We start from the raw sequence: 6,709 nt of genomic DNA, 5'->3' as shown, positions 1-6,709 counted from the left end.
GATATCCAGATATAGGAAGCCCAGACGGTCCCAAACAAGATGAACCCAAACAAACCCACACCAAAACATATCATGATTAAAATGGCAAAAGTTAAAGAGAAAATTCTAAAGGAAACAAGAGAAAAATAAAGAGTCATATACAAGGGAACCGCCATAAGGCTATCAGCTGATTTTTCTATAGAAAGCTTGCAGACCAGACGGGATTAAATATTCAAAGCGCCAAAAAAGGGAAAAACCTGCAACCTCACATACCCAGCAAAATAATCATTTAGAATTGAAGGAGAGAGAAAGAACTTGTCAGACAAGCAGGAACTAAGAATTCATCAATACTAAACCAACCCTAAAAGAAATGTTAAATGGTCTTCCCTAAGTGGAAAGGAAGAGGCTATAACAAGAAGTATCTATAGGAAAGGAGAAATCCCACTAGTAAAAGCAAATATATAGTAAAGGCTGAGGATCAACCACTTAAATAAGCTAGTACAAAGATTTAAAAAAAAAAAATTGTAAAAACAACTATAGCTACAACAATCAGTAAAGGGATAAACACGAAGATGCAAAATAGGACATCAAAAACAAAATATGGAGAAGGGGAGTAGAAAATATACACCTTTTGGAATGTGTTTGAATGTAAATGACTACCTGTTTGAAATAGGCAGATATAGTTATAGATCAGCATATATAAACCCCATGGTAACCACAAAGCAAAATCCTAAAATAGACACACAAAAACTGGAGAGAAAGGGACACAAGCATACCACTAAAGAAAGTCATTAAATCACAAGCGAAGAGACTAAAAGAAAAGAACACAGAAGAGCTACAAAAACAAGTAATAAAATGGCAGTAAGTACATACCTACCAATAATCACTTTAAATGTCAATGGACTAAATGCTCCAATCAAAATACATAGGGTGGCTGACTGGACGAAAATACAAAACTCAACTATATCCTGCTTATAAGAGACTCACTTCAGAGCTAAAGACACACAAAGACTGTAAGTGAGGAAATGGAAAAAGAAAGAAGAGGATATAACACTCATTAACATATAGGCACCTATTACAGGAGCACCTAAATACATAAAGCAAATATTAACAGACATAAAAGGAGAAATTGACAATAATACAATAATAGTAGGGGACTTTAAGGCCCCACTTACATCAATGGAGAGATCATCCACACAGAAAATCAGTACGGAAAGAGTGGTCGTAACACATTAGACCAGTTGGACTTAATAGATAGCTACAGGACACTACAACCAAAAAAAGCAGAATACACATTCTTTTCAAGTACACATGGAATGTTTTCCAGAATAGATCACAAAACAAGTCTCAACAAACTTAAAAGGACAGAAATTACATCAAGCATTTTTTTCCAACCATAACATTCTGAAACTAGAAATCAATTACAGGAGGAAAAATGGGAAAAGCACAAACACCTGGAGACTAAGCAACATGCTACTAAAAAACCAATGGGTCAAAGAAGAAATCAAAGAGACAATCAGAAAATGCTTTGAGACAAATGAAAATGGAAACACAACTTTCCAAAATCCAGGGGATGCAGCAAAAGCAGTTCTAAGAGGGAAGTTTATAATGATACAGGCCTTCCTCAAGAAACAAGAAAAAACTTTTCTAACCTAACCAACCATCCAAATAAATTAGAAAAAGAACAAAGAAAGCCCAAAGTCAGCAGCAGGAAGGGCTTAATAAAGATCAGAGAGGAAATAAATAAAATAGAGACCAAAACATAACAAACTAACATCAGAAATGATCAGTGAAACCAAGAGCTGGTTTTCTGAAAAGACAAACATAATTGAAAAACCTTTAGTCAGGCTCATCAAGAAAAAAAGAGAGAGGACTTAAACAAAATAAGAAATGAAAAAGGATAAATAACCACCAAAATCACAGAGATACAAAAAATCGTAAGAGAATACTATGAATAGTTATATGACAACAAATTGGACAACCTAGAAGAAACAGACAAATTTCTAGAAACATACAATCTTCCAATACCCAAAGTATCAACAAAGCTGTAAGAAAATGCAGAATTTCATATACTGCTAGTGGGAATATAAACTGGTATAACTTTTCTGAGGGTAACTGGATGTATCTAAAAGTACAAAGTAAACCACTACTAAGAATCTATCCTTGAGTCCATGCAAAAATGTAGAACACAGGGTAATGAAAATGCTTTGCAACTAGACAGAGGGGGTGGCTGCACAATACTCTGAACGTACTAAATGCCACTGAGTCGTTCACTTTAAAATGTTAACTTTATGCTGTGTGAATTTCACCTCAATAAAGTTTTTTAAAATTAAAAAAACATTCTAAATGCCTGACAGCATGTGTACGAAGGTGTTCACTGCAGTGAGGCTGGAATCAACGAGTGCCTGTCCACTGTACATTGGTTAATCATACCATTACTATATCTATGCAGCTAACAAAACGCAAGAACAAATTCTACAGTCTGATACAGGTAATAGTACACATTTTGCTGAGAAGACAAGAAGAGCACCTATAGAATAGAATTCATATAATAGCAAAAAGCAAAACCACAAACCATGACCAAGTCTGTTTTTGTATATGTAGAGAAAACAGTTTAGAAGGGTACACATCACTGCTAAACTTGCTGACCTGTGGGCACATTTTCCTTATAGGTGTCTGTATGGTTTACATTTTTTAAAGCACTATTACTTTTGTTAAAATTAGGAACAACTTTTAAAAGGCAGTAAGATAGCTCTGATAGAATGAGAAGCAAAGACACTCCTGTAGTGATGAGTACAGCTAGAGCCAGGGACCAGGGCTCCTTGGAGAAACAATGATTCCAGGGCTGAGGGGAGGTGGGTACAAGATGAATCTGGAACATCTCGCTATGTCAGAAATTATAGAAGTGTTAAAAAAAAATGTCGGGATGTAGGAGACAACTTGAAGGGGCTCCCACTGGTCACATCTGCAACTATTTAAGAACCAAAAACAAAACAAAAGGACAATAATGAATTACAGACCATTGAAAAAAAGGAGAATCCATCAGTTCACAATGAATATAAATAAGATATATAAAAATAAATAATTGGGGAAGAGGGAAGGAGGGCAGACTGGTAAATGAGAAAGGAACGCTGAATTGGAAAAACAGTATTTCACAATCATCATTTTAAGATGGAATCTAAAACAACAATCATCATAGGAAAGATTGAATCAGGCCAGAGTCAGCACTATTTGCTAAATCTAGGGAGAAGTTTGGTGAGGAGCAGGATATTTACATGGTCTTACATCTCCAGAGATTGCTTGAGTTGGAAGGGGAAAAACAATAACTATACCATGGAGAAAGTGGAAGACATCCTGTCCAGGTGTGCTAGGTGTGAATTTGTTGCCTCTTAGCTCCAAACTTGCCTTCCTTTCCCTTCCTTGCCACACTGAAGCTGGGACTCTGCAAACTACATTTCTCTTTGCGAGCCGGCCAACAGGGGCCTCTGAAGGGGAAAGCAGGGCTGGAAGAGACCATTAGTGTTTCGGTCTGGCCTGGATCCCAGCAGCATCCTCCACAGCGATTGTTCTTTGCTCTCATGTCTCGGCAGGCACCTCCAGAGAGCTGATTCGGCAGCACAGGGCAGGCAGCATGTTCCTGCTGGTCAGGCTTACAGGGCCCTCCTCTGAGGTTCTAAGTTCCTTCCTTGTCTTCTCGTCCCTTGATCCTCGGGGTGGTAGCTGTTTTCTATTCAGACGCTTTAGAGCTCTCTTCTTTCCCTTTTAGTCATTACCTACCTCTTAACTCAGTTAACAATTACTTACATTAAAGTTTTCCTATTTACTTTTTCCCCCTCACTGGACCCTGAATGATACACCAGGTGATCAAAATTAAGATCACCACTGAGGGGCAGATGACATTGTGCTTCCTGAGAGGACATATGACATAGTGTTCCAGCCACCTGGAATGCAAAACTCAATCTAATCTAATCAAGAGGAAACATCAGATAAACCCCAAATGAGCGGCATCATTTAAAAGAAGAAACTGTATTCTTCCAAAATGTCAATGTCGTAAGTGACAAAACTGTGGAAATGCTCCAGATTAAGGGAGACCAGAGACATGACAACTACCTATAATACTTGATCTTGGACCAGATCTAGAACTGGGTGGGGGTGAGGTTCTACAAAGGACATTGAGATCAATTAGAATGTGAATGGTATTTTAAACTATTTTATCAGTGTTAAATGTACTGAATTTGATAACTGTATTGGGGTTGTTAGAGTATCTTTATTCTTAGGGAATACCCGCTGAAGTATTAGAGCTAAAGGGCCATGATGCATGCGCAGAGAGAGGCATATGCAAGAATACAAATGACAAATCAAATGGGGTAAATGTTACTCAGTGGATCTAAGTAAAGGATATTTGGGCCTCGTATGTACAATTCTTATTCCTGCAGCTCTTTTGTAACTCTGCATTTCCAAATAAAATTAACTTTTAAATAAAGGCAACAGGTTACAGCAGTAGTTCTCAGCCTTCACTGCACTCTGGACACCCCGGGCCACTTCCGAAGCTCTGGGACCCAGGCATCTGTATTCTCAGAGTTCCCTGGGTGATTCCAATGTGCAGACAAGGGTGGGAAATACTGGTGCAGTGGGGGAGCTCACTCATTAAATTCAGACATAAAAAGTGGCTCTTTTGCCCTCCAGAGCAGCAGTCCCCAACCTTTGTGGCACCAGGGACCAGTTTTGTGGAAGATAATTTTTCCATGGACCGGGGGCGGAGGGGAATGGTTTCAGGATGATTCAAGCGCATTACATTTACTGTACACTTTATTTCTATTATTATTACATTGTAATATATAATGAAATAATTATACAACTCACCAAAATGCAGAATCAGCGGGAGCCCTGAGCTTGTTTTCACTTGCCACTCACTGATAGGGTTTTGACATAAGTCTGCAGGCAATTAATTTATTATGGTCTCTGTGCAGTCAAACCTCTCTGCTAATGATAACCTGTACGTGCAGCCGCTAGCATCACCGTCTCAGCTCCACCTCAGATCATCAGGCATTAGATTCTCATAAGGAGCGTGCAACCTAGATCCCTTGCATGTGCAGCTCACAGTAGGGTTCGCGCTCCTATGAGAATCTAATGCCGCCACTGATCTGACAGGAGGTGGAGCTCAGGCTGTAATACAAGTGATGGGGAGCGGCTGTAATACAAGTGATGGGGAGCGGCTGTAAATACAGATGAAGCTTCGCTCACTTGCCTGCGGCTCACCTCCTGCTGTGCAGCCTGGTTCCTAACAGGCCACGGACCGCTACTGGTCCACAGCCCAGGGGTTGGGGACCCCTGCTCTAGAGAATAAGCCCTGGGAATTAGGGTCTCAGGGTAACACAAACTCCTAGTCTCAGCACCATGTGGTATGGCAGAGACCCTGAAGACCCTGAAGCAGGTAGAAGGTGAATTTGCATGGCTCTGGTCAACATGAAGAGATTACCCATCCAGAGGTTCCCAAAGGAAAAAGGCATTTCCATGACTATGACAGGTATTAAGCACAATTTAAAGCTGGCAGGGATTAGAATGGTTTAAATGCCCCAGAGCTACCATCTCCCCTTGTCTTTTTGGCTTCACTGTTAGCACGGTCGATTTGGGTCCAGCTGACAGAGCACAGTAGAGGATGCTCTCTCTCATCAGGCAAGCCAGGGAATGAGCGAAGGACAGCGGTGTGGAATTAGTCTTCTCGGGCCAGTTCAAGGAGTGGGTTACCAATTGGCATATTTTCGCAAAGCATTTTCCTACTGTGGAGGCTCAGCTAGGTAGGTCAACGCAGAAAGAGCTGAGGGCAACCAACACCACAGTCCAGCTATCGCTCACCTCAGCTCCAACCTGTGACAGGGTAGCCATAGAATGGTACATATGGAAAACTGGAAGCAAGGCCGGGGAGAGACAGGACTGGGGAATGGGGAAGGTGGTAGTCAAAGGCCACAAAGACAAGCGAAACATTCTTGCCCAACGTGCAATGGGTAGGAACAAGAGATGCGATGCCTCAAGAGAACATAGCAAATCTCCTACAGTTCTCTAAAATCAGGCATGTTTTGGTTAACTTCCACTTTGTGAACAGAAGTTAGTTTTTACTCCTCTCCTTTCTCACATCATTTCCATTTTCAGGCAGGACAGACTTGCACAATATTTAGGCATCTTAAAATTGATGGATCCAAAACTGAACATGAACTCATATCCCTAGATGTGGTCCTCACTGGCTCCATATCTCTGCAACAATTCTGTTTCCCCAGTTGACTGAGCCAGAAACCTGGGACTCATCCTAGACTCCTTCCTTCCTCTCCCTTCTCTCTGCCCCATGGCCAATCAATGATCAAATTCTGCCATTCTCCGTGACTCCTAATTCCTCCTGAGTCCACCCCCCACACCACCTCCACCAACAGGGCCCCACTCCAAAGAGCCCTCGAGCTCTCTCCTAAACTACTACATCCACCTCACTGAGGCCTCGCATGGCCCCTTTAGCCCATCCCCACAGCTACAGGGACGCCTATGACAGGTCCGCCTGCACCACTACCATGTTCACACATGGCTGCTTCTACCTTCAAGTAAAATCTGACTTCCACAGGATGTCATGTAAGACCCTAGAGGACCTGGGCTTTGCCAATTTAACTTCTTTTCCCAGCGTTGTATTTTAAGCCCCAGGCACAATGTAGCTCCCTGCACACTCCATCCCATTTCACATTCCTGT

This window comes from Eschrichtius robustus, chromosome 1 (genome assembly GCF_028021215.1).
Source record: "Eschrichtius robustus isolate mEscRob2 chromosome 1, mEscRob2.pri, whole genome shotgun sequence".
Lineage (NCBI taxonomy): Eukaryota > Metazoa > Chordata > Mammalia > Artiodactyla > Eschrichtiidae > Eschrichtius > Eschrichtius robustus.
Note: the sequence above shows the minus strand (reverse complement) of the source record.